The following is a 27,877-nucleotide window of genomic DNA, read 5'->3' as shown; positions in this document are numbered from 1 at the left end:
GAACATTGGAAAGCTTGTTAACCAAGTGGCTGTTGGAAAAGGAATAAAAACACAGGTCACTCTAGCTGGGATTTCTGAAACTGCCCCTTCCCATCTGTGCCTCCAGGCACACAGCCTGTTTCTCTTAATTTATACATAATGACTTTCCAATTATTGACTTCAGTGCCTTGTGTGAGGGGTTTCCTTAGAAACTGCTTCAAAACTGTTTAATATTACAAAAATCTAAACTTAGAAAATTGAGCAGCAAATTAAAAGAAAATAAGCTGGTGTCACTGTGAGGACAAAGGGTGCAATTAGCCCTGTCAACAGTCCCCAGCATGCACATCCAAGCCCCGCCTCTCAAGTCGCTGGGCCGCTGCTTCCCACATATTCAGAAGCCTTCTCAAAAAAGAATAAAAGATTCCCAACACTTCTTTTCTTCCTTTCCCATTTGGAAATGTTTGCTTTCTTAAAAAAGAAAAAAGAAATCTGCTGCCCAAAGCAGAAACTCGGAGCATTCCTGGGTACATTTAAGATCTAGTGGGTACTTCTTAATGCACCTTTCACTGGGCTATGACAGCAAAATCACAACATTTCAAAAAGCTCTCTCACTACAGCCCTTGACCTTCGCCTTTCTTTCTTTTAATAAAAAGCGTAAGCATTCAGAGAGCTGTAGCAAAAGCAAGGTAGTGGAGCAGGAAGTTAAATAATTTGCCTTCAAATTCCATCTCTACCACTTCCGAACTATGTTATATGACCTTGAGCAAGCTACATCAACTTTCTGAGGTTAAACAGAGATTAAAATGGTACCTACTTCAGGTCTGAAAATCAAAGGAGGCAATGCACTGTATATGTCATAGGATTTGTGCATTTCTTTTTCCCAGTTATTCAAGCTAAAACATTGACTGAGGTAGCACCTGCTTCGTGCCAAGCACCATGTGATCAGGAAGGAATACAGACATGATATGGGTGACGGTCTCTTGCAACTCAGTTTTGGCCACTGCCCCAGAGTGGATATTAAGCTGGTCAGGCTCTCTCAGGGGATGTCCCTAAGTGAATTTCAGGTATTAACACTAATGTCATACGTTTTCTGGAGATGATATGTGTATATGTGTGTATGTACATGCATATGGGGATAGAGTTAAGGTTCTATAAAGAGAGACATCTGCAAGAGTAACAAAATATAAAACACAAAGAATGGAGGTGAGCATTTGGCATGTTTGTTAAGACATCCCTTGGGACCTCCCTATTGGAGTAAATGGGTTAGGTTAGACTCCCAGGTCAGCAACTGATTCCAGCTTCCTGACAGTGTGAATACTGGAAGGCAGCAGATAATGGGGCACGTGCTTGGTTCTCTGCCACCCATGTGGGAAACCCTGATTTTGTCCTTGGCTCCTGGCTTCAGCCTGCTATAATCCAAGCTTCTTGCAGGCATTTATGGAGAAAAGTAGTAGATGAAAGATACCTTTCTTTCCCTCTCTCTCAAATAAACAAAATAAATAAATAAAAATTTTAAATGCAAAGAATGCATATACACTGATTTAGTTTAATCTAAAAATGATCTAAGAGTTCTCCCTAAATGCTGGGACAACATCTTTATTATGTCACCAAAAAAAAATTTTGATTTTTCCATTTTAGTTAAGGAATATTTTAAAAGGAATGTATCACAGCTCCTATGACTCTTTGTCTAGAGGAAGAATTTGAAGTACAGAAAGCTTTCTGGCTAGTACAGGAAAGAGAATTTTGAGACCAGTTATATTTTGTCCCTTTCACTTCTCAACTTTACTTCCTCTGCCCCTTAAACCCGTAACTGGAATCCTTTCAAAACTGATCAAGTATGCTGTTAACATTCCTGAAATAAAAACAGTAAAATAGCTCTCAAAAGAAGGCACTGTCCCCACTAACAAGAGTTTCACAACAATATAATTAAAAATAGTGATTCTTTTTCCTCATTGTAGGCAGGAAATCACTAGCAGAGTAAGTACCAACTTCAGATTTGCTTAAAGATAACCCATGAATGAGGGATCCAAAAGTGATTGGGTTGGCTCCCTTAATGATTAACACATTTTATGACATTCCTTCAAATGATGGAGAAATTCTACCCAACATCCTTTTGCCTTCTGGAGTTCTTATACACAAATATCCCTTTCCTTGATGCAGATTTTTCACCCATTTTTCCCTGCTCCTTTGCCAACTGTATTTTTATACATGATCCCCATCACATTTATCATTCAATATGAGCACTGCTGTCGGAGCAGGCAGAGAAAAGAAACCTTAAGCAAATATCATGTAAGAGTGTGGAAGGAGAGCTCTTGGGAGAATAAAAGCATATTCACAATTAGTATATGTAGAGAAGCAACCATATGGATATCATATCCAAGTGAGTATACAAATATATAAAACATCATACTTAATTTTATGTGGGCAGTACATAGTTAGTGCAAGTACTAGTTTGATATAATTCTTTTAAGAAAAAATCACTATTTTTAAATGTCAAAAGAAGTGAATGTTAATAAGCTCAAGTCTGCTTATAAGACAAAATCACAAGGTTTAAAGGAAATGCCTCAAATATTCACAAACACTCCCCCCTTCCTCTTTCTAGTCCCACATATACTATTAGTGTCACATTAAATATCATCTGTTATGTTATAATGGGATCCATATGTTTAAAAAAGCTCATTACCCAAAATCACATTACATAAATAATTTTTTCAGTGGAAAGAGAAAGAGTTTGGAGGTGAGAGAGTTTCCAACTCAATAAAAAATTTAGGTTTTTCTAAGACTCTGAGTGATAAATTTGGTTTTTTAATGGCTTAAGTATATGACTATAAATGGACCTTAAGTTCTATGTATTTACTAATTCCAGAGAAAGACCTTGCTTTTTACATGATCATACTAAGATTAGCACAGTATTCCTTAATTTTTTTTTTATGGAGGCTGGCACTGTGGCACAGCAGGTTAAAGCCCTGACCTGCAGCACCGGCACCACATATGGGCACCGGTTCAAGTCCTGGCTGCTCCACTTCCAATACAGCTCCCTGCTAATGAACCTGGGAAAGCAGTAGAAGATGGCCCAAGCTCTTGGGACCCTACACCCACATGGGAGACCTGGAAGAAGCTTCTGGCTCTTGGCTCCTGGCTTCAGATTGGCTCAGCTCTAGCCATTGCAGCCGTTTGGGGAGTGAAGCAGCAGATGGAAGATTCCCCCAACTCCATCTCTACCTCTCTCTGTAACTCAGTCTTTCAAATAAATAAAATAAATTTTTAAAGAAGATTTTTATGATTGTTTTGCCTACTGTTATGATTTATCACATTACAACCATATGTACTATGTCACAGGCCATATTCCTTTATTTTTTAGGCTTTATTTATTTATTTGAAATTCAGAATTACTGAGAGAGGGAGAGAGAGAGGAGAAAGAAAGCATCTTCCATTCTCTGGGTCACTTCCCAAATGGTCACACCAGCCAGGGTTGAGCCAGACCAAAGCCAAGAGCCAGGAGCTTCATCCAACAATTACTGCTGCTTTTCCCATTATCAGGGAGCTGAACTGGAAGTGGAGCAGCCAGGTCTTGAACCTGTGCCCATACAGGACGTACTACCCAACAATGCCAGCCCCCGCATTCCTTTATTGATCATTATTTTTTGAGATAGGAAACTGGTGGGGTTTTTTTCTCAAAATAAGTATTAGTAAAAGAGTTAAAATACATAAACCATCAACTATGATGAAAACCTCTCTTTCAACCACAATGACCACAGTATTTGAGACCTAGAAGAGAAAGCTACACACAGGACAATGTAAGCAGAGCCCCTGGTTGGCACAAGGGACAGTGTATATGATATCTACTCCCTTTCTCAAGGCATGGTCTGGAAATTATTATCAGTAGAAATCTAGAAAGGTGTTATGATATATGCGTAATAGCCTTTAAAATAAGTCAACAGTAACAGGTATTATGAATGTGCCCATTATTTTAAGCTTCAACTCTAAGATAAGGCAATTATTCTGTAAAATGCAAACTCTAAAAAGACTTAGCAGTTATTTCAGAAAAGCCACATTCCAAGGGGGTCACTACAGGCATTGTGCTAAGGCTTTACAGACTTTACTGACAGACTCTAAGAAATGATTTCTGATGGGCTGGCACGGTGGCCATTGCCTGTGTGCTGTGGCATAGCGAGCAAACATGCTGCTTGCAATGCCAGCATCCCATATGGGCATCAGTTCGAGACGCAGCTGCTCCACTTCTGATCCAGCTCTCTGATATGGCCTGGGAAAGCAGTAGAAGATGGCCCACATGCTTGGGTCCCTGCACCCATGTGGGAGACCCAGAAGAAACTCCTGGCTCCTGGCTTTGGATCAGCCCAGCTCAGCCCAGCCTACATGAAGGAACTCTGTGGGTGAGACCCCAGTAGAAAGAAGTGGTCATTAAAGAAAGAGGTACTTTTCTCTGAAGGGAGGAGAGAACTTCCACTTTACTTATGGCCTTGTGTAAATTCTGAAGGCATTTGTGGATTCTAAAGGCTTCCATAGCCTAGGTAGCTCATGTCAAGAGCTTTGAATGGTCACTGGTGTCATACATAAAAGTGTTAATTGTTAAATTAATAACAGGAGTCATTGTGCACTAACTTCCTATGCAGGAACTCTATCCTCAAAGAGTTGTATTATGAGAGTTAATAGTAAAAATTATTCTCAAAGATTTATTTTATTTTAGTGTATTAAGTGTCTAACTCCATTGCTTGTTTTCTTAAGTGCTTCCTTAATTAATTTGTTCTCAAAGACTTACCTTCTTTTAATGTATTAAGTGAAGGATATTCTTATGTCTCATAAGTTAAGTTACATCTAAATGCTTGCAAAAGATGTATCATTCTTGGGTACTTTTTTTAAAGTTAATTTAGCTTCTCAAAAAAAAAAGTGAAATTAACTTTGAGATGCAATGACTTTGAACAGCCCTTGTGCTGACTGTTGAAGAACAGCTTTTTTTTCATGCAAATTGTTGAACACTTCGCTAAATATAGAGTTGGTCTTCTATGTATAAAGATAATTGAAAATAGATCTTAGTAGAGAATAGGACTGGAAATGGGAGAGGGACAAGGAGGCAGAGTGGGAGTGTGGGTGGGAGGTTAGGTACAATGGGAAGAATCACTATATTCCTAAAATTGTACTTATGAAGTGTATGAAGTCTGTATTCCTCAAATAAAAGGTTTCTTTGGAAACAAAATAAAGATTTCTGTTATATAAGGGTATTTAAAAAAAAAACAGCTCCCAATAAAAAGTGCTACAGGTGATCTAATAAATATTATATTAATCTAAAAATCTATGGCCCTATTCTCAACCTAAAGATGTTTTGTGACATTGAATAAAATCTTACTAAAAGAAGATACAATGCTTATTCTTTTAGTTCTAGTGAGAGTCATTTAGGAGTAGTAAGGGGTGAGCAAATTTGGAAAAATAGATACTTGAGGCAGGTGCTATGGCACAGCAGATTAATGCCCTGGCCTGAAGTGCCAGCATCCCATATGGGCACCAGTTCGAGACATGGCTGCTCCACTTCTAATCCAGCTCTCTGCTATGGCCTGGGAAGGCAGTAGAAAATGGCCCAGGTCCTTGGGCCCCTGTACCCATGTGGGAGACCTGGAAGGAGCTCCAGGCTCCTGGCTTCAGATTGGCACAGCTCCAGCTGTTGTGGCCAACTGGGGAGTGAACCAGTGGATGGAAGACTGACCTCTCTCTCTCTCTCTCTCTCTCTGCCTCTCATTCTCTCTCTGCGTAATTCTAACTTTCAAGTAAAATAAATAAATCTTTTAAAAAAAAGAAAAATAGCAACGTCCCTGGCCCCTGCTCTATTGGGACCGGGGAACCTCACCTGGGAGCAGAATCCCAATAAAAGCCTGTGAATTAATTGATTCACCTGCCTAGGAATATTTGTTATGTGCCAGATACCTTGCAGATGGTGCCGGAACCCAGGAGCTGAGGATGCACACCTCCCCTTTCTGGGTTCGAGGCCCCCCTCGCTCCTTGAACCTGTCTGGTGCCCCAAGCTGACTACGGACCACACTCGACCAACTGTAAGTAACTCCTCCCCTGCTCTCCCTCCCTCCTCTGGGTTGGCCCAGTCTCTGCGATCTCCGGCTAACTCTCCATCTGGACAGAGACCTCCAAATCGTGTGCATGCGGGCTCTGTTCTCCACTATTTAGCCTCCCAGCAGCTGTGGAGACGTCCCGCCACTGGCTTGGCCCTGTAGAGGACTGACCTCTAATCTGTCTACTGAAGTCTGGGACAGGGGACGCCTTGACCGAATTTCAGTAGATCCAGGCTGCCAGGGAGAACATGGGATCTAGCCAATCCTGAGGGTGGGATTCAACATGCCCTCTGGCCTGCCTCCTAAAGAACTTGAAGCAACTGGGACTGGCCCAGGACCTATGGTGTAAATGCCTAATCTTCTACTCCCCCAGGCATGGCCTAATTACCTTGAGAATTTCTGCCGCAGGGAGAGAAAATGGTCAGAGGTCCCATATGTCCAGGCTTTCTGAAACCTCCACTCCCGTCCTACTCCCTTCTCCCCTACTTTCCTCTCTGCCTGCTCCATAGCCCAGGTCTTTCTGGCAAAGATCGGGCCCCCACCTTCTAAGGATGCCTCTTCTGTGTTACTGCCAAACTCTCTACCCTCCACCTTTTTGGACCATCCTGTGTTCCTGGGGACCCCACAGCTAGCCAGGAACCTCCACCCCACTGCCATGTCTGCCATGTCCTGCATCTCCCCTCTGCCATTGCTGGAAGCCAGGTAGCCATGTGGTGCAACGACCAGTGTCAAGCTCCACCCCCATCATAATGGATGCTCCTGCTTCCCTAGCTGCCCTCTGGCAAAGTTTAAAAGGACCTGTTCCTGAACACGTGGCTCTCTAGCCTCCTCCTCTGGACTCCTTTCTCTTCTCTCCTGCTCGATCTCTCATCTCTCTCTTCTCTCCTCACTAGCTCCTCTCCTCTCTTGTCTCTTACACTCTCCTTCTCTCTCTTTTTTCCCTTCTTTACCACACCCCTCCAGTCTGCTGGGTTTTAGGTCAAGTGCCTAAGCCCCAGGTTGCCAAATGAATATGACATCATGGGCCTAAGGTGTTCTTAGGAAAAATGAAACTGTAACTAGACACAGAGTTTGAAGGAATTTCTCTTTGAATCTAGGAAGATCACCACCTTTGAAAATATTGCTTTGTAATTTGCTGAACTTATTTTGCAATTTATTTTAAAAGGTTTCCCAGCAATCAGTACTCAATGAAACAGCAATGGGTAATTAGCACTTATTTTAGATGAATGCAATTTTAATTTTAATTGAATTCAGATAGCAATATTTAATATCAGCATCTTAAGTCATTTAGGTGTAACTGCTAATTTAAAAATTGGGTAAAGACAAATGAGATAAATGTGTCTAAATGTAAACTTCTGTATACTCAGCATGTTATATTCTATGAAAAATTTTTGGGTTAGTTTATAAACTGTATATGAAAATAGTTCAACATTGCTTATTGTAACTCAGGCTGAAATTTGTGTTAAAGTATGGTTAACTGAGGTTATTAAGAGCAGAAAGTAATTCGAATCTATTGGTAAATTAAAAAATAGTCAAAGAGTTTAAAAAGCTAGTATTGAATCTGCTATTCTGTTATGTTATTATATGTGTATACATACTGTATGTCGACATGGGAAAATTTATTAAGAGTTTCATTTTAATTGGATTATAGATAATATTGCCCATAAATTTAAACTGCTAAAATTATTCAAAGATACATTTTGATTTATGTGACCAGAATCTCTGTATCAGATATTCTAAATTTGTTGGTAGAAAGAAACGAAAAACATTTTGTCGCTCCCCCTCTTCGTGGAGGAACGACACAGGACCCTGCGCTGTTCTTTCTGTCTGCTCGGCCCTCCCCGGGTTTGCTGCTGGTTCTTCCCGGGTTGGCTACTATCCCTTCCACCTCCGTGGAAGGGCAGTTCCCCCTGGCCACATTCCCCACTTCCGCAGGGGAGCGGCACACCGCCGGCCGGCTCTTCTCGGGGGCTGCACAGGTGTTCCTTCAGCTAGATGTTCCCCTTAGATGTTTCCCATAGATGTTCCCGGTGCATGCCGTCTCTCTCCTCCTTTATAGTCCTCCTCCGCCAATCCCAACTCGGCTGCCCACACGCCGAGTACGCTGCTCTCCTCCAATCAGGAGCAAGTCCTACAGTTTATTGGTTGAACTGGAGGCAGCTGTGCGGAAGCTGTTTACTTCTCTCCCAGCGCCATATTGTGGGAGAGCAGATGCATAGAATAAGTCTTAATTCCAGTAACTTAGTCTAGTCCGAGTTGCTCCCAGTTGCTCCCCACAACATTTTATATGCTTGTGCTTGAATTTGCTGGTTATGTATTCTTAAAATTTATAGAAGGCATTGGAACTTCTGGTAAATGTTTTCCTAAGTTGTAATCTAACTATTGAAACTGCTTTCTAAGTTTTCATTTGATATTGCTATTGTCAGTAAGTGATCTGGGACTGGCATCCCCATTTCTCTATTCTAAGTCCAACTTGTTTTCTCATTTCTCTATTCTCTTTGAGGTAGGAAACTATTTCTATTCTGAAGGACTCTCCAAGATGCACAATTTGACTTTTAGATCTTATAAAAGGGATAGCTAACATTTTCTGTAATAGCATAGCCAAAATGAAGCTTAAATTATAATTTCACAGCTAGGTTTACTTTGCCATGGGCACAGTAAACAGGCAAGACCTCCCTTTCAGACCAAAGGAAAAGAAAGCTAGGCATCAGAAATGTAAAGATAGGTGGAGGGCTATTAATGGCTGTTCTGTACAGTGATCTGCCCTCAAGGAGACCCAACAGGCCAATCCACTGCAGTGGCTTTCAATGAGGTAGGCCTGGGCTTCAGCAGAAGTCAGCTTGTGAAGAGCCCTGGCAGCTCTGCCAGCCAAGAGTTGGATCACTGGAAATGGACCTGCCCTGGAGTCAAAGGACTTCAGGTCAGAGTCGCAGATCTTGCTGGCTCTAAGCTGAAAAGCTCTTCACTCAGCCCAGCTTCCAAAGTGACCACCACAGCTGAGGGAACGTCCAAGTAGGGTCAGCAACATTGCAGGCAGAACTGTAAATTTCCTGTTAGAGTTGCCACCTGCCTTCACCTAGCCAGCTCTCCTCCCAGGCCAGGTAGGTAATGGTAGTCAACAGGGTGCCTTTCCCAAGGAGGTTCACACCTCCCTTAGGATGTACCCTATGTGAAGAGATAGGTCTGGGTCTCTTAACTTACAAGGCCTTTAGGCCTTTTAGCTTTAGCCCACCAGATTATTATCGAGCCACTTCTGTCAGGTTCTATTTGCCTCTCAATCAGAAAACTTATTTGTAGCTTAGATAGCACCTTTCTTAGGTTCTCTAATAATGACTCTGTCCTTTGTATCTAGCCCACTTGAGCCTCATTCCTTTGTAACCACAGCCTCTACTCTACCACCAGTGGCTCTACTCCCAACCTGTATGTACTGATGGTCCTCTCCACTTAATGTTGTATGATTATTCAGAAGTTCTCTGCAGTCAAACCCCACTACCTGCAAAAGTTGAGTGGCCTTTCTCCCAGTCTTGGCTGGGATCAGATTTAACCCACATCCATCAAACTGTCCCCACAAGGGTCCAGAGACCACCACCCCCCATTTCCTCTCTATGAAATACTTTCATTACCTGGCTAATGCCACTCTTAGGATCATTGGTTGCTATTCTCACCCTGACTTGTATACTACAGTGTCTGCTTAAGTGTTTACAGCAGGTGATAATGGAATGAACTAAGGCCTTCAGCAACCAGTCAACCAGATGCTTCTCCATTCATACATGCCTGTCCCTGTGGAGCCCCAAGATACCCTCAGTGAGCCCCTGTAGACTACATCCCCAGTCAGCAGGAAGTAGCCAGAGAGACTCATCGTCGCCCCCTTTCCTATCATCAAAAGGTTGGGATGGTAGCTTTGGGATCTGTATGGAGGGAAGGCCTATACTTCCGGGAATGGAAAGTTCCTACCTGTACTTTCGGGGAAGAAAAGTCCTTGTCAAGGTCTCTGCAGGTGCCTAAAGATCAACCAATGAGGGTCAGACCCGCCTCGACCTTTAACCCCCATGCCCTGAATCTATAAAAGGAGCCCTCCCAATCTCTAACACGTGACTTCCCCAGCCCCCACTCTGTTGGGACCGGGGAACCTCGCCTGGGAGCAGAATCTCAATAAAAGCCTGTGAATGAATGAATGAATGAATGAAAGAAAGAAAGAAAGAAAGATGCTTGTGGTAGGGCCTGGACCCAAACATTTAAAACAGCTACTCTAGGGGAACCTTCTGCTTATTATCACTCCTTTGGTTCTTTTTTTCCCCTTTAGAGATTTATTTATTTTATTTGAAAGGCAGGATACACACATACACAGACGGAGAGACACCTTCCTTCCCTCGGTTCACTCCCCAAATGCCCAGAACAGACAGGACTGGGTCAGTACAACGCCAAATCCAGGAACTTCACCGAGGTCTCCCATGTGAGTGGCTGAAAGCCAAGTACTTGGTTCATCATCTGCTGCCTCTAAGGATGTATTAGCAGGAGGCTGGATTGGCAGCAGAGTAGCCAGGACTCAATCCAGCTCTTCAGTGTGGAATGCGGGCATCCCAAATGATGCTTAACTTGCTGCACCCAATGACACCCCCATGCCAGGTTGACTTTGTTCTCAGAATAATTGATTTAATGGATTAGACAAAGAAACAGCAAACAGAGTATGTAGAAAAACAATTTAAGGAAATACATGACAAATACAGCAAATGATCTTTTCTTAAACTGAGCCTGAATTTTCAATAAATCTCTTAGTATTCAAATCATCTATAATCTAATACTCAGAAGAAATGAAAGAGTCCTACAACCAAGGGAAACCAGGTGAGTGTCATCCCAAAGGACTGTGGTGAACTAGAAAGAAAGGCATGAAAACCTGCTTAGCTCACTCAACGGCAGCCAAGTGGAAGCATGGCTCAGGTTTTCAACAGAATCCCAAAATCCATGCTTAATATGCAATTGCCTAAATCATACAGGTTTCCTATTAATATTGCTGCAGTAAAGGATTAACTCAGCTGGTCTGGGTTGTCTACATCCTACTCATTGCAAAGAAAAGTTTGACCCTTTCCTAGTTCTTGCATAATCACTAGACCCTTGGAATATCTTACATAAGAATGCTTTACTTACATAGAGTCTTGGATCATACCAGGTAGTTTATGCTAACAATCTGATTTATGGTTGGGGTCTTGGGTCATATGGTATCAGCTTGACCCCTGGAGGAACTGGACATTAAATCAGCCATGAGGGCCATACCAATTAAAACACTGGACACCAAGGCTCAAGTGAGTTTCCATAGTTAGAAATACTCAGTGCATACATTGCCACTGAACACTGCCCACTTGACACTTCTGGAAGAGAGCCACTGGGATCATTGGGCCTGCTGTCTCCTGCACTTTGTCGCATGTACCTTTTTCTATTACTGATTCTAATATGCATTCTTTTGCTGTAATAAACTGTAACAAGGAATATAATTGTTTTTCTCTGTTCTGAGAGTTCTTCTAGCTGGTCATTGAATCTAAAGGTGATTTTACAAACAGAACACTGAAAATACCAAATAAAGCCAATTATATTTAGGCCAGAATCAGGGTTCATTTCATAATGGAGCAGTTCTCTTGTAAAGATAGATTTTAGAAACTGGTGCTTATTTTCCATCAACCTTATTTCCATTTTTGCTTCAGAGACTGTGAAGAGCAGCTTAAGACCACTCAGTGGCTGTTCCCATCCATTTGGTGGCCTGAGCAGTGGGAGCTGCAGCCAAGGCTTCAGTGGCAGGCTAAGCACTCCAGTCTTCAGAGGGAACTGCTGAATAGGCTCAGATGGCACCTGCACTCCTAGAGATCACTCTGTGACCTCGGGGTGAGTAGCAGTTAACTCAGGAGCTAGGGCTATCCATTCACCCTGAAATTCCTCCTAGGTCACAGCTTTTTGTCAGCAGTGGCCCACTCTTCTTTTTCAATCTCTTCAGGATCTGCGTAGAAGTAGAGAGCAGGCAAAATCTCCCAGGAGTGTTCACAGGAGATAGTAGCACACACACACAGAACCTCCTGGGCCAGCATCCACCACATCAGACCCTCCAAGTGGGCTCCCTTGTTGTGGCATGGGTGGAAATGTCCACATAGTGCAGAGAAGAGTCTGTGAGACTACACAGAGCAGTGATAGGCAAGTTCACATCAGATGCCCCTGTGAGAAGCTGGTGGTCAGCCATGGGACCAGTGACCACCAGAAGACTTGGCTCCCAGAAGGCTGCCCAGATCCAGTTAGTGAAGGTTCCAGGTGTGAAGCGACCAGCAACAGCAGTAGCTCCAATGGCTGTAGCAAAGTTCAACACAGCCCTCTGGCCAGTGTTTCTAGAAGACATCACACGGACATCAGTGGGGTCTTCAATGGCAGTAATGGCATGAGCCACCAACAGAAGTTTCTCCCAAGTCCTCTTCAGATTTGTGATGTAGATGCCATCATTTTTCTTCTTGGATATGTACTGTTCCATTTGGAAGTCAAGGTTAGTGCCACCTGCTGCAAGGAATTTGATGACATCCTTCTCCTTCATTTGCAGAACATCAAGAGCTACCGACATCGTGACAGCTTCCCTTTAAGTTATGCCAGGAATCAAGAACCATGCCATACAGACCCCTTGCCAGGTAGTGTGGAAAGTCTGATCACTATTTCTAACCTCTCACCAGTCAATGCCAGGAAAAACCAAATGCAGAATATTTTGTAGTTCTGGTAAAGCAGAACACTAATATGTGGCTAGACACAGAAGAACATAACGGTTGCTTGGTTGGCTTTAGAAGAATGATTAGGGAAGAACTTCCTAAGGGAAATTTAAATTGCATCAAATCCACTAAAAATTAACATGTAATCACTTTGGGTAGACACTGAAATGATGTCACTGTTTCTGTAGCCTCGAACGTAATATAGAGGTAGAAATTCTGTATTCAACACTGAAATTTTCCTCTGAGTCTCCTTTGGTAGGTTGGTTTCATAAAAACAGATGGTGTTACTATTTATGTCACTACTGCTTAGCTGCTTCTTTCTGGACCTTAAAAGGATATCAATTGTTGTAATCCCCAAATCCCACAATAACAGCAACTTAGGCAAAAACTAGATGGTAGCACAAAAAAATATTAAGAAATCAATTTAGCTCAATTTAAGAAATATTTCTTGGGCATTAACTCTTATTCCAAGATCAATGTGAGGTTCTAGAGACACAAAAATAAATAAAGGGCAGTCCTTGAAGTTTTAACAAAGCAGGAAGAAGAGCAGGAGGAAGAAAATGTCCTGAAGAGTGAGAAATGCTAACTCAACTATAGAATGCTGTACTCAAAATTTTAAAATCTGTTCATTTCACTCAATCTCCAGAACTGGGTGATTTTTTTAAAAAAAATCTATCTCAAAGACATCTAGGACAATTTCAAAGGCAACTCTGAACATACCATTCTCACCTCTGTGATATAAATCAGTTGGTCAACAGGCTGTGGTTTCTTTCTCAAAAGCTGGTGATATTTTGAGTTGGCCCTTGACTATTTCCTAAAAGATGGATGGAGCATTATTGCTCATAAGATAGTTGCCTTCATTGATCACTCAGACCAACTACTTTTCTCTAGCATTTAATTACTTTGGAAGCATTAAAAGTTTTTTTTCTCTATTCCCAAGTTTTATATCAGATCTTTTCACTCCTGAAATATTATTGATGTTTCATTCATCATCTCTTTTCCAAGAGATAAAACATCAGCGTCTTGTTGAGGCAGCAGAGAACACAGAGATAAATCAGTTATAACCTTGGCCCAACACAAGGAAGCAGTTCTTAGGCAAGGAATCATGTTGAAGAATACAAATGAGCTGTTAAGAGACCTTGAGAAACTTTGTTGTTGCTGCCTGGGGAATTTGGCAGCATGGTGTTATTATAAGCAAATATATCTTGCATGTCATTTCAGGATGAAACATTTCTTTTTAAAAGGCATTTCAACATCTGGATAGCTCCAGAACTTTTAAGGTAGATAAAATAGAATAATTAAATAAGCAATAAGAGGTCATCCTGTGGGGAAACATCTATTTCAAGGGAAGCTACCATATTGCACAGACTGCTTTAATTCTGTGATATACATTACTAAATTGTGCAAATTTCATTTGGACCTCAGAGGAAAGGAATCCTTTGTTATTCATTATGTTTATCAGTAAAGTTAAATATTTCCTTCTTTAATCTATTGTTCTACAAAATAAGTTCACCTTGCCCCTCTTTTTATTTCAGAAAATTACCAAACAAATATAAACATATATGCATACATATGCAGTGTTTATATCAAACAGTCTACCAAGACTATGTCAATTATTTTCTTACAAAATGCCACTGTGGACCAAAAAGTTGCTAAAGACAACAACAACAAATGAACAAAGATAGGAGGAATAACTAAGAAAAATAGCAAATAGGAGAAGCAGAGAGGTAGAAATGAACAGGCTAATTAACTTGAGTTAACCCATGGATCTCTAAGGACTGTGGAATTGGTTCTTCAAAGGAAGGTGTCATTTGGAAGATATGTTTCTGTATAACACTAGGCCCAACATTTTTTTATATCTACATGTATGATTTTGCTCATCTTTTTTTTAAGATGTATTTATTTATTTGAAAGTCAGAGTTACAGAGACAGGGGGAGAGACTGAAAGAGGTTTTCTTCCTGCAGATTCACTCCCTAGATGGCCACAACAGCTAAGGCTAGTCCAGGCCAAAGTTAAGAGTTTAATCCAGATATGCCACATGGGTACAGGGGCCCAAGTACTTGGGTCATCTTCTGCTGCTTTTCCAAAGCCATTAGAGCAAGGAGCTGGACAAAGTGGAGCAGCCAGGACACAAACCGCTACCCACCATTGGGCCCAACATTTACTCAAAGGAGATAACGTGTTTTTCAAGAATTTTAACTTCAAAATCAGAAGCCATTGTAACTTCCAAAAATACCATGGTTTACTTATCCAAATAAGACTTTGACTTATCTAATTTTACTACCTTCTATAAAATAAAACCAACTCAACAAGTTGTCTTACATATTCATAACTGCTGGCAGAAGAATGACAACACAGCTACAATGTCCTCTTTTTTTCTTTATAGCATGTGATGGATAATTCTATGTGTCTACTTGGCTGGACGATAGGACCCAGATATTTGGTCAAACATTCTGGATGTCTCTGTGAAAGTATCTTTGTGGATGAGGTTAACATTTACATCAAAAGATTTTGAGTAAAGCAAGTCACCCTCCCAAATGCAGGTGGGTCCCGTCCAGTCAGTTGAAAGCCTTAACAGAACAAAGACTGACCTCTCCTTACCAAGAAGAAATTGACTGGGTTTGGACTTGAACTGCCACTCTGTCCTGGTTTCTCCAGTCTCTCAGCTTATACTGCAGGTTTTGGATTTACCAAAATCTACAACCCCTTGAATGAAGTCCTTAAAATAAACACATCCTGGCAATTCAGTTTCTCTGGAGAGCCCTCCCTAACACATAATATTCCCTGTAATCTGGATCTATTCAGTTATTGAACTCAGAAAGAAGAAAGAAAGCTTAGGGAAGGGAACCTATATTTGAACAACAATAAATTTTAGAAATATACTCCCTTTGTGTTCATTTTGTGAAAGCTATGCAAATATGGGGCTAGTGTTGTGGCATAGCAGGTAAAGCCACTGCCTGCCATGCCAGCATCCCGTATGGGCACTGGTTCGAGTCCCAACTTCTCTACTTCCAATCCAGCTCCCTGCTATTGCTTGGGAAAGCAGTAGAAGATGGCCCAAGTCCTTGGGTCCCTGTACCAGTGTGGCAGACTCAGAAGCTCTTGGCTCCTGGCTTCAGATCAGTGCAGCTCTGGTCATTGTGGCTATTTGGGGAGTGAACTAGTAGATGAAAGACCTCTCTCTCTCTCTCTGTCTCTCTCTCTCTCTCTCTCTGCCTCTGCCTCTCTGTATCTCTGCCTTTCAAATAAATAATAAATAAATCTTTTAAAAAAAAGAAAGATATGCAGGTATTTCTTGAAAAGAAATCATGACATGGAATCTTAGTGCATGGAAGAGATAAAAGAAAAACTATATCAATGAACACCAGACTAGATATCCAAAGCTGCCCCTTATCTCTTGACATTTTTATCACTGGAGCATACCTGGGAACCTCTAAGAAAGATCTAGGCTTCTACAGCATGAAAACGTGAAAATGGTTCCTTGAAATGCAAATGTTCAAAGATCCTGAAAAGGAGACAAAAAGATTTGCCCAAAGTCCCAAAAGAAAGCTATTGGAAATTGGAAGACTGAGCTCCATTCTCCAGTTTCTAATATGCAATATTCTGGTTACTATTTTACACTATCTCTCAGTTTCCCAAATTCCAAAATGTCTTTCAATTGAACAACCATGGAATTAGGTATACCCAGAGATTGTATATAAATTGTTTAAGAAATGTTATGTTACATATGCCATGGATGGGAATAAGAAGATGGTTGGTTTGTTTGCATGTTATGAGAGTCAAGAAAGGCATAAACCATAATGGTGAGGAAAAGCTGAAGCTGTGAGAGACTGACATGACTACATTCAAATAATAAAACATGACATTTAAATCAGCAATGTTACGAGAATCCTGCATGAGAAAAAAAGTAAACAGGTCAACCTGTGTAGAAGACTTGTAACATTCTTTGTGTTACTTATAGGATTGCCATGAAAAAGCTCCACATTAACTTAGGTGAAGGCCACACTTCACTTCAGTGAACACACTTAATGCTAATAAGGGTCACAGGGAGAAAGAAGAGTCAACAAATTAGAGAATAACATTCTATGTACTTCTTTTTTTTTTTTTTACTCTACTTCTTTTTTTTTAACATTTATTTAATGAATATAGATTTCCAAAGTACAGCTTATGGATTACAATGGCTTCCCCACCCCGCCGATGACTTCCCTCCCACCCGCAACCCTCCCCTTTCCCACTCCCTCTCCCCTTCCATTCACATCAAGATTCATTTTCATTCCTCTTTATATACAGAAGATCAGTTTAGCATACATTAAGTAAATTTTTCAACAGTTTGCTCCCACACAGAAACATAAAGTGAAAAATACTGTTTGAGTACTAGTTATAGCATTAAATCTCAATGTACAGCACACTAAGGACAAAGATCCTACATGAGGAGTAAGTGCACAGTGACTCCTGTTGTTGACTTAACAAATTGACACTCTTGTTTATGGCATCAGTAATCACCCTAGGCTCTTGTCATGAGCTGCCAAGGCTATGGAAGCCCCCTGAGTTCACTGACTCTGATAAGTTTTAGACAAGGCCATGGTCAAAGTGGAAGTTCTTTCCTCCCTTCAGAGAAAGGTACCTCCTTCTTTGATGACCCGTTCTTTCCACTGGGATCTCACTTGCGGAGATCTTTCATTTAGGGTTTTTTTTTTTTTTTTCCAGAGTGTCTTGGCTTTCCATGCCTGAAATACTCTGTGCAAAGCATCCATTTATGGAAGTGATTCACTCAGAGAGGGGGTACCATTCCATAGTCTACCAAAAGCTTTCAAATGCATTTTGCTTGTTTATTTCATTCTAAACCTTTGTAATTAGTTCATTATAAACTAATTTGTTATTAAGTTACAACTTAAATTGAAAAATTGTCAGTCTAAAGCATCAAAGATGTAGAGATAAGTCCAGTGAGTATTTTCACATGCTAATGGATTAATTTGCTATTGTGACAGGACAAAGGACCACAAACCCAGCTGTGTAGAACAACACTGATATTAGCTTCCAGTTCTATATATCTAAGCTGGAGACTCTGTTTAGAATTCTACAATACCATATGTTTACCTGATCTATGGTAAATAATAGAGTATCAAAAAATGTAATAAGAGTGAAATTGACATTGTGAGACTTGATGATTGTTTACAGCCCTGAGCAGTGTTTTACTTTTCTTCTTACTATTTGTTGAACCCTTTACTTAGTGTACAGTTAATCTTATGAGTATAAAGTAAACTGAAAGTAGATCATTATAAAAATTAAAAGAAGTATTAGGAGAACGAGGAGGTGGAAGGGTGGGAATGTGGGTGGGAGGGAAGTTAGAGTGGGAAGTATCACTGTGTTCCTAAATCTATATACATGAAATACATGAAATTTGTATACCTTAAATAAAATTTAAAAAAAGAAAAGAAAATTCCACAGGACAAAATGAATATATCAGCTCTGCTGAGAATTTCTCTTGGAAGACCTGGGAGAATCCACTTACAGGCTCATTCAAATTACTGGCAGGATCCGGTTCCTGGCATTTTTGTAGTACTGAAGGCTTTACTTCCTTGCTGGCTGTCAGCCAAGTCTTCCTCCAGCAGCTAAAGGCCACTTTCCCCTGTGACTTTAAAGCCTTCAGTGATGCTTCAAACACATCTTGCGCTTTCAATCTCTGTGACTTCCTCCTGTGCCACCAGCAAGGCAAAGCTCTCTGGTTTTTGAGGGCTCTTTATTTGTCATTCATTTGTTATTTTTTTAATTTTTGTATTAATATAAAGAGAATAGATTTCATGCCTCGCATAGGTGTAGTTCCAATAATACACACTTCCTTCACTCCCCTGTTCCTCCATCCTTGCCCCTCCCTCTCCTCATCAGATTTTTCAAGGACATAATTTTAATCCACTCTATATCCATAGGCTTAATCCACCACTAATCATAATATTCAACAGGTAAAACATAGGAAGACCACAATTCTACAGGTGTATAAACAAGGGCAAAAACAACAATCATACCCCAAAATATCCATTTCATTCCTACACATTTTTTGGTTTTTATTATTCTATATTAATTTCCATAGATCAGAGAAAACATATGATATGTGTCTTTTTGATACAGGTTTATTTCACTAAGCATAATTGATTCTATTTGCATCCCTTTTGTTGCAAAAGACAGCATTTCATTCATTTAACAGCTAAGTCATGTTCCATAATGTGCATATATGTTTATATACCATATTTTCTTAATCTAGTCATCAGTAGACATTTGGGTTGATTCCATATCTCAGCTATTGTGAATTGAGCTGCAAGAAACATGGGGGAACAGATAACTCTTTCAAATTCTGACTTCATTTTCAAATTCCCAGGAGTGTAATGGCTGGGTCATATGGTAGTTCTATTTTTAGCCTTCTGAGTTATCTCCATACTGTCTTCTACAATGGCTGCATCAGTTTACATTCCCACCAACAGAGGTTTAGGATACCTTTTCCCCCACATCCTCACCAGCATTTATTGCTTGCTGATTTTTGTATGAGAGCCATTTTAAGTGAGGTGAGGTGAAACCTCACTGTGGTCAAAATCAGCATGTCTTTTCCCTCTCAGCCATCGTGGAATCCCCTCAAGTGCTCTCGTGATTAGGTTAGACCTGTTCTGCTTGTCTTGTTTTAGATTAACTCAAAGTCAACTGATTAGTACCATTAATTACATGTGCAAAGTGACTTTGCCATTTACGATAACATAATTACAGGCAAGACGTTCTATTACATTCCCAGTCCTGTGGATTAGGGCAGGAATGTTGCGGAACCATTTTTAGATTTCTACCACAGCTAATATCTGCCATTACAACCACTACTTTGCCACTGCTCTCCAATAGAAGGCCTTTAGAATACTTCCAATTCCACCTCCAAACCCCAAAGCTTATTGTTTCCCTCTCTCCCCAAAAGTAATACATTCATTCCTGCCCACCTCCTCCTCTTAAGCTTTGTTGACATATTTTAATGTTTATTTGAATTTTCATTGTAGTGCATTTCCTGTGTTTCAGCAATCCCTATTTTACATTGTTATTGATTTTATTTCCAGACATTTTATATTCATCCATTAAGATTTAATGCTTGCAGCTCAATTCAAAATAACTAAGATATGGAATAAACCCAGCAGTCCATCAACTGAAGACTGGATAAAGAAATCATGGGTTACATACATCATGGAATACTACACAGCAATAAAAACAAATGAAATCGTGTCATTTGCAACAAAATGCAACATTTATACCTAGTGAAATAAGTCATTTCCAATAGGAAAAATACCATATATTCTCCCTGATCTGTGGTAACTAATTGAGCACCTAAAAGGTAATATATAGAAGTGAAATTGATTTTGAGATGTGATGACTCTGAATAGCCCTTCTTTCTACTGCTGAGGAACACTTTTTTTTTCATACTATTTGTTGAACTCTTTACTTAGTACAGAATTAATCTTCTGTATATAAAGTTAATTGAAAACAGATCTTAGTAAAAAATAAGAATGAGAATAGGAGAGGGAGGAGAAAGAAGAATGGGAGTATGGGTGGGAGAGTGGGTAGGGTGGGAAGAATCACTATGTTCCTAAAGTTGTATTTATAAAATGCATGAAGATTGTATAAAGGGTTGCTGGGTAAAAAAAGCAAAGCATCTGGTAAAAAAAAAATGAAATCTGATCATTTGCAACAAAATGGAGGAATCTGGAAAACATCATGCTGATGTCCCAAAGGGAAAAATACCATATGTTTTCCCTGATCTGTGACAACTTACAGAGCACCTAAAAGGAAACTTGTAGAAGTGAAACTGACACTATGATAAGCAAAGACTTGATCAACCCTTGTCCTGTCGAGGAAAAGCTTACTATTTTATTCTTTTTACTATTTTCTTTTTCTACTTAATAACATTGATTGAACTCTTTGCTTAACACAGAATTATTCTTAGGTTTTAAATACAATTTAAAATTGATCCCTGTTAAAAATAAGAGTTGGAATAAGAGAGGGAGGAGATGTACAGTTTGCCACAAGTTCCCTCAGTGTAAAGCTAAAAACTCGCCATGGAACTCCAAATCCCATTAAGTTGGCAGGTACCAATGCCATCCTAATAGTTAAAGTGATCAGTTTAAGTTCATAACTGATCATAAAGATTGGATTAAGTGTCAAAAGGATCACATATGAGTTCGATCGGTAGTGGGAGCGGAGAGCGGACCCCAGAGAGCCCTGAGCAGCCCCACCACCGCCGCAGGCCTAGTTACCATCACACCCCGGGAGGAGCCGCAGCTGCCGCAGCCGGCCCCAGTCACCATCACCGCAACTATGAGCAGCGAGGCCGAGACACAGCAGCCACCCGCTGCCCCCCCGCCACCGCCACTGCCCTTAGCACCGCCGAAACCAATCCCGGCACCACGGGCAGCGGCACAGGGAGCAGTGGCCCGGGCGGCCTCACATCGGCAGCGCCCGCCGGCGGGGAAAAGAAGGTCATCGCAATGAAGGTTTTGGGAACAGTAAAATGGTTCAATGTAAGGAACGGATATGGTTTCATCAACAGGAATGACACCAAGGAAGATGTATTTGTACACCAGACTGCCATAAAGAAGAATAACCACAGGAAGTACCTTCGCAGTGTAGGAGATGGAGAGACTGTGGAGTTTGATGTTGTTGAAGGAGAAAAGGGTGCAGAGGCAGCAAATGTTACAGGTCCTGGTGGAGTTCCAGTGCAAGGCAGTAAATATGCAGCAGACCGTAACCATTATAGACGCTACCCACGTCGTAGGGGTCCTCCACGCAATTACCAGCAGAATTACCAGAATAGTGAGAGTGGGGAAAAGAATGAGGGATCGGAGAGCGCTCCCGAAGGCCAGGCCCAACAACACCAGCCCTACCGCAGGCGAAGGTTCCCACCTTACTACATGCGGAGACCCTATGGGCGTCGACCACAGTATTCCAACCCTCCTGTGCAGGGAGAAGTGATGGAAGGTGCTGACAACCAGGGTGCAGGAGAACAAGGTAGACCAGTGAGACAGAATATGTATTGGGGTTATAGACCACGATTCCGCAGAGGTCCTCCTCGCCAAAGACAGCCTAGAGAGGACAGCAATGAAGAAGACAAGGAAAACCAAGGAGATGAGACCCAGGGTCAGCAGCCACCTCAGCGTCGGTACCGCCGCAACTTCAACTACCGACACAGACACCCAGCTAACCCTAAACCACAAGATGGCAAAGAGACAAAAGCAGCTGATCCACCAGCTGAGAATTCGTCCGCTCCCGAGGCTGAGCAGGGCGGGGCTGAGTAAATGCCGGCTTAACATCTCTACCATCATCCGGTTTAGTCATCCAACAAGAAGAAATGAATATGAAATTCCAACAATAAGAAATGAACAAAAGATTGGCGCTGAAGACCTTAAGTCCTTGCTTTTTGCCCGTTGACCAGATCACTAGAACTATCTGCATTATCTATGCAGCATGGGGTTTTTATTATTTTTACCTAAAGATGTCTCTTTTTGGTAACGACAAACGTGTTTTTTAAAAAAGCCTGGTTTTTCTCAAAACACCTTTAAAGGTTTTTAAATTGTTTCATATCTGGTCAAGTTGAGATTTTTAAGAACTTCATTTTTAATTTGTAATAAAAGTTTACAACTTGATTTTTTCAAAAAAGTCAACAAACTGCAAGCACCTGCTAATAAAGGTCTTAAATAAAAAAAAAAAAAAGATCACATAAATAAGACCAGTGTCTGCTAATAATAATTGATAGAATTAAAAAGGAGAGAATGATCCAACATTTGAAGCAGGCCACACAGCAGACTCACAGAATGACAAATGCCCTAAATAGCACTCTTACCTCATAACCAGCCCTTAAGTCATTCCAATCTGGCTTAAAAGTCCATGAGAACATTTTAGGCATGGAAAGCCAAGACACTGCAGCAAAAAATGACCTACATGAAAGATCTCCATGAGTGAGATCCTGGTGGAAAGAAGGAGCCATCAAATAAAAAGGTACCTTTCTCTGAAAAGAGGAGAGAACTTCCACTTTGATTATGGCCTTGTCTAAATAATGTCGAAGTTTGTGAACTCAAGAAGCATCCCAAATGGCACTGGTTTGAGACCTGGCTGCTCCACTTCCCATCCAGCTCTCTGCTATGGCCTGGGAAAGCCATAGAAGATGGCCCAAGTGCTTGGGCTCCAACACCCACATGGGACACCCAGAGAAAGCTCCTGGCTCCTGGCTTTGGAATGGTGCAGCTCTGTCAGTTGTGGCCAACTGGGGAGTGAACCATCGGATGGAAGACCTCTCTCTCTTTCTCTGCCTCTCTTCGGTAGCTTTGGGATCCATATGGAGGGGAGGCCTATACTTCTGGGAATGGAAAGTTTCTACCTGTACTTTTGGGGAAGAAAAGTCCTTGTCAAGTTCCCTGCAGGTGCCTAAAGGTCAACCAATGAGGATCAGACTCGCCTCAACCTTTAGCCCCCATGCCCTGAATCTATAAAAAGAGCTCTCCCAATCTCTGACATGCGACTTCCCCGGCCCCCACTCTGTTGCTCTGTTGGGGCCATGGAACCTCACCCAGAGGTGGAATCCCAATAAAAGCCTGTATTAATCGATTCGTCTGCCTGGGAAGATTTGTTACGGACTGTACACCTTGCAGATGGCGCAGAAACCCGGGAGCTGAAAGTTCGTGCCTCCCCTTTCTGGGTTCGAGGCCCCCCTCGCTCCCTGAACCTGTCTGGTGCCCCAGGCCGACTACGGACCACGCTCGACCAACTGTAAGTAACTCCTCCCCTGCTCTCCCTCCCTCCTCTGGGTTGGCCCAGTCTCTGCGATCTCCGGCTAACTCTTCATCTGGACAGAGACCTCCAAATCGTGTGCACGTGGGCTCTGTTCTCCACTGTTTAGCCTGCCAGCAGCTGTGGAGATGTCCTGCCACTGGCTTGGCCCCATAGAGGACTGACCTCTAATTCGTCTACTGAAGTCCGGGATAGGGGACGCCTTGACTGAATTTCAGTAGATCTGGGCTGCCAGGGAGAACATGGGATCTGGCCAGTCCTGAGGGTGGGTCTCAACATGCCCTCTGGCCTGCCTCCTAAAGAACTTGAAGCAACTGGGACTGGCCCAGGACCTATAGTGTAAATGCCTAATCTTCTACTCCCCCAGGCATGGCCTAATTACCTTGAGAATTTCTGCCACAGGGAGAGAAAATGGTCAGAGGTTCCATATGTCCAGGCTTTCTGAAACCTCCACTCCCGTCCTACTCCCTTCTCCCCTACTTTCCTCTCTGCCTGCTCCACAGCCCAGGTCTTTCTGGCCAAGATCGGGCCCCCACCTTCTAAGGATGCCCCTTCTGTGTTACTGCCAAACTCTCTACCCTCCACCTTTTCGGACCCTCCTGTGTTCCTGGGGACCCCACAGCTAGCCAGGAACCTCCCGCCCCCATATGTGCATTCTTCCACCCTGCCCCACCCCATGTCCTGCCTCTCCCCTCCGCCATTGCTGGAAGCCAGGTAGCCACGTAGCCCAACCACCGGTGTCAAGCTCCACCCCCATCCTAATTCACTGCTCCTGCTTCCCTGGCCGCACTCCAGCAAAGTTTTAAAAGGACCTGTTCCTGAACATGTGGCTCTCTAGCCTCCTCCTCTGGACTCCTTCTTTGAATCTAAGAAGAGCACTACCTTTGAAAATATTGCTTTGTAACTTGCAACTTATTTTTGCAATTTATTTTAACAGGTTTCCAGGTAATCAGTACTCAATGAAACAGCAATGGGTAATTAGTACTTGTTTTAGATGAATGCAATTTTAATTTTAATTGAATTCAAGTAGAGATATATCGTATCAGCATCTTAAGTCATTTAGGTGTAACTGCTAATTTATTGTAAACTCTTGTATACTCAACATGTTAAATTTGTGTTAAAAATGTTATAGAAATGTGCATTTGGTAAGGAAGGTTAAAAGAGTTATTTTGAATAAAGAAAGGACAAGGTTTGTAAGATTGAATTCATCCTGGTGGCTAGTTTACTTTAGACTGGAATGGAAATGATGGAATGTTTCAAGTAAGTTGAAGAGGGTGTGTGGAAGTCACAGAAGGTTACAAAAGAAATCTTGGATCTTAATTAGAAAGCCACAGAGGCCTAAAGAGTTAAATGTTCTGTAAAATCCTACAGGTGCTTTCAAAAATGCTATGTGAAGTAAGCAAGTGCCTCTTGTTGAGTTTATAATAAGTTTATAATTTTAAATGTGACAACTTAAAGTCTTGTCATCCACAGTTTTATATATCAGATTTGCTGCTCATAAAACTAAAGTGTTGTTGGCTCTATGCTTAGCTGTACTCCTATAGGTTCTGATGGACTTTTTACAGACACATCTTTTGTATTCAGTACTTTGGGATGGTTCTGTAAACAGATTAAGCCAATAATGTATTATAGGTACCAACTGAAAGTATGGTTAGCTGAGGTTACTAAGAGCAGAAAGTAATTCGAATCAATTGGTAAATTAAAAAACAGTTGAAGAGTTTAAAAAGCTAGTATTGAAACTGCTATATTTGTTTTCTAATGATTGAAACTGCTTTCTAAGTTTTCATTTGATATTGCTATTGTCAGTAAGTGATCTGGGACTGGCACCCCCATTTCTCTATTCTAAGTCCAACTTGTTCTCTCATTTCTATTATCTTTGAGGTAGGAAACTATTTCTATTCTGAAGGACACTCTAAGGTGCACAATGTGATTTTTAGATTAGAGATGGGACTTGAGCACCCCCTTGACTTGCACCCTCTGGTTTGCTTTAACAAAAACCAGGAGGATGAGAAAGCTAGGCATCAGAAATGTAAAGATAGGTGGCAGGCCTATTAATGGCTGTTCTGTACAGTGATCTGCCCTCAAGGAGACCCAACAGGCCAGCCCACTACAATGGTTTTCAATGTGGAAAGCCTGGGCTTCAGCAGAAGTCAGCTTGTGAAGAGCCCTGGCAGCTCTGCCAGCCAAGAGTTGGATCACTGGAAATGGACCTGCCCTGGAGTTGAAGGACTTCAGGTCAGAGCCACAGATCTTATTGACTCTAAGATGAAAAGCTCTTCACTCAGCCCAGCTTCCAAGGTGACCACCGCTGCTGAGGGGACGGCCAAGTAGGGTCAGCAACATTGTAAGCAGAACTGTAAATTTCCTGTTAGAGATGCCACCTGCCTTCACCTAGCCAGCTCCCTCCCAGGACAGCCAGGTAATAGAAGTCAACAGGGTGCCTTTCCCAAGGAGGTTCAAACCTCCCTTAGGATGTACCCTATGAAGAGATAGATAGGTCTGGACCTCTTAACTTACAAGCCCTAAAGCCCACCAGATTATTATCAAGCCCTTTCTGTCAGGTTCTATTTGCCTCTCAATCAGAAAACTTAGCTGTGGCTGAGACAGCACCTTTCTTGGGTCCTCTAATAATGACTCTGTCCTTTGTTCTAGACCCTGTCTAGCCCACTTGGGTCTCATTCCTTTGTAATCATAGCCTCTACTCTAACATCAATGGCTCTATTCCCAACCTGTGTGTACTGATGGTCCTCTCCACTTAATGTTGTATTATTATTCAGAAGTTCTCTGCAGTCAAACCCCACTACCTGCAAAAGTTGAGTGGCCTTTCTCCCAGTCTTGGCTGTGATCAGATTTAAACCACGTCCATCAAACAATCCTCACAAGGGTCCAGAGACCCCCCTCATTTCCTCTCCTCTATGAAATCCTTTCATTACCTGGCTATTGCCACTCTTAGGATCATTGGTTGCTATTCTCACCCTGACTTGTATACTACAGTGTCTGTTTAAGTGTTTACAGCAGGTGATAATGGAATGAAGTAAGGCCTTCAGCAACCAGGCAGTCAACCAGATGCTTCTCCATCTATACATGCCTGTCCCTGCGGAGCCCCAAAATAACCCCAGCAGGCCTCTGTAGATGATGTCCCCAGTCAATAGGAAATAGCCAGAGAGACTCATCGTCACCCCCTTTCCTATCATTAAAAGGTTGGGATGGTAGCTTTGGTATCTGTATGGAGGGAAGACCTATACTTCGGGGAATGGAAAGTTCCTACCTGTACTTTCGGGGACCTTGTCAAGGTCCCTGTGGGTGCCTAAAGGTCAACCAATGGGGATCAGACTCGCCTCAACCTTTAACCCCCATGCCCTGAATCTATAAAAGGAGCTCTCCCAATCTCTGACGTGCGACTTCCCTGGCCCCCACTCTGTTGCTCTGTTGGGGCCGTGGAACCTCGCCTGGGAGCGGACCCCAATAAAAACCTGTGAATTAATCGATTCGTCTGCCTGGGAAGATTTGTTATGCGCTGGACACCTTGCACTCTTCTCTGTATAACTCTGACTTTCAAATAAATAAATAAATCTATAAAAAAATAGTCTTCAAACAGTACTTTATACTCTGTGTGTCTGTGTGGGTGCAAACTGTTGAAATCTTTACTTAGTATAGAGTTGGTCTTCAGTAGAAAGGATAATTAAAAATGAATCTTAATGAAGAATGGGATGGTAGAGGGAGTAGGAGGTGGGATGGTTTGGGGGTAGGAGGGCAGGTTGGAGGGAAGAACTGCTATAATCCAAAAGTTGTAGTTATGAATTTTATATTTATTAAATAAAAGCTTTATATTAAAAAAGCATCATGAATCTTGATGTGAATGGAATGGGAGAGGGAGCAGGAGATGGGAGGGTTGCGGGTGGGAGGGAAGTTATGGCAGGGGGAAGCCACTGTAATCCATAAGCTGTACTTTGGAAATTTATATTTGTTAAATAAAAGTTTAAAAAAAGCATAATAAAAAAGGATGAACTATTGAATCAGTTGTAAAGCAACTGTCATCCAGATAGGAAAAAAAATGGATCCATGTTTCATATCATGTGTAAATTATTTTTAGCTTAAGATTTTAATGTAAAAATAACCAACAATCTTTAGAGAAATTTTAAAACACAAAACTGTTAGAAGAATATTTAGAATACCTTCATGACCTCAATAGAGAGAATTTCTTAAACAACACACACACCAGAAAAAAATCTCCACAAATTATATGGAGAAAGATTTATAAATTAAATAGAGTAAAATTTAAAGCT

The 27,877-nt window shown here is 41.6% G+C and overlaps 1 long non-coding RNA gene and 1 pseudogene across 4 annotated transcripts in view; one reads left to right on the top strand and one right to left on the bottom strand.

The window, feature by feature from the left end:
* LOC138843390 (uncharacterized) overlaps positions 1-27,877 on the bottom strand; it is a 296,599-nt gene that overhangs the window by 170,784 nt on the left and 97,938 nt on the right. The gene's annotated exons all lie outside the window — the stretch shown is intronic.
* On the top strand, positions 21,045-22,517 carry LOC100355565 (Y-box-binding protein 1 pseudogene; annotated as a pseudogene). Its single transcript, XR_016212580.1, has one exon. The product of XR_016212580.1 is annotated as a Y-box-binding protein 1 pseudogene (transcript).

Source organism: Oryctolagus cuniculus, chromosome 8 (assembly GCF_051225735.1).
Source record: "Oryctolagus cuniculus isolate XC-2025 breed Fujian yellow rabbit chromosome 8, ASM5122573v1, whole genome shotgun sequence".
NCBI lineage: Eukaryota > Metazoa > Chordata > Mammalia > Lagomorpha > Leporidae > Oryctolagus > Oryctolagus cuniculus.
Note: the sequence above shows the minus strand (reverse complement) of the source record. Positions and strands in the feature narration are given on the sequence as shown.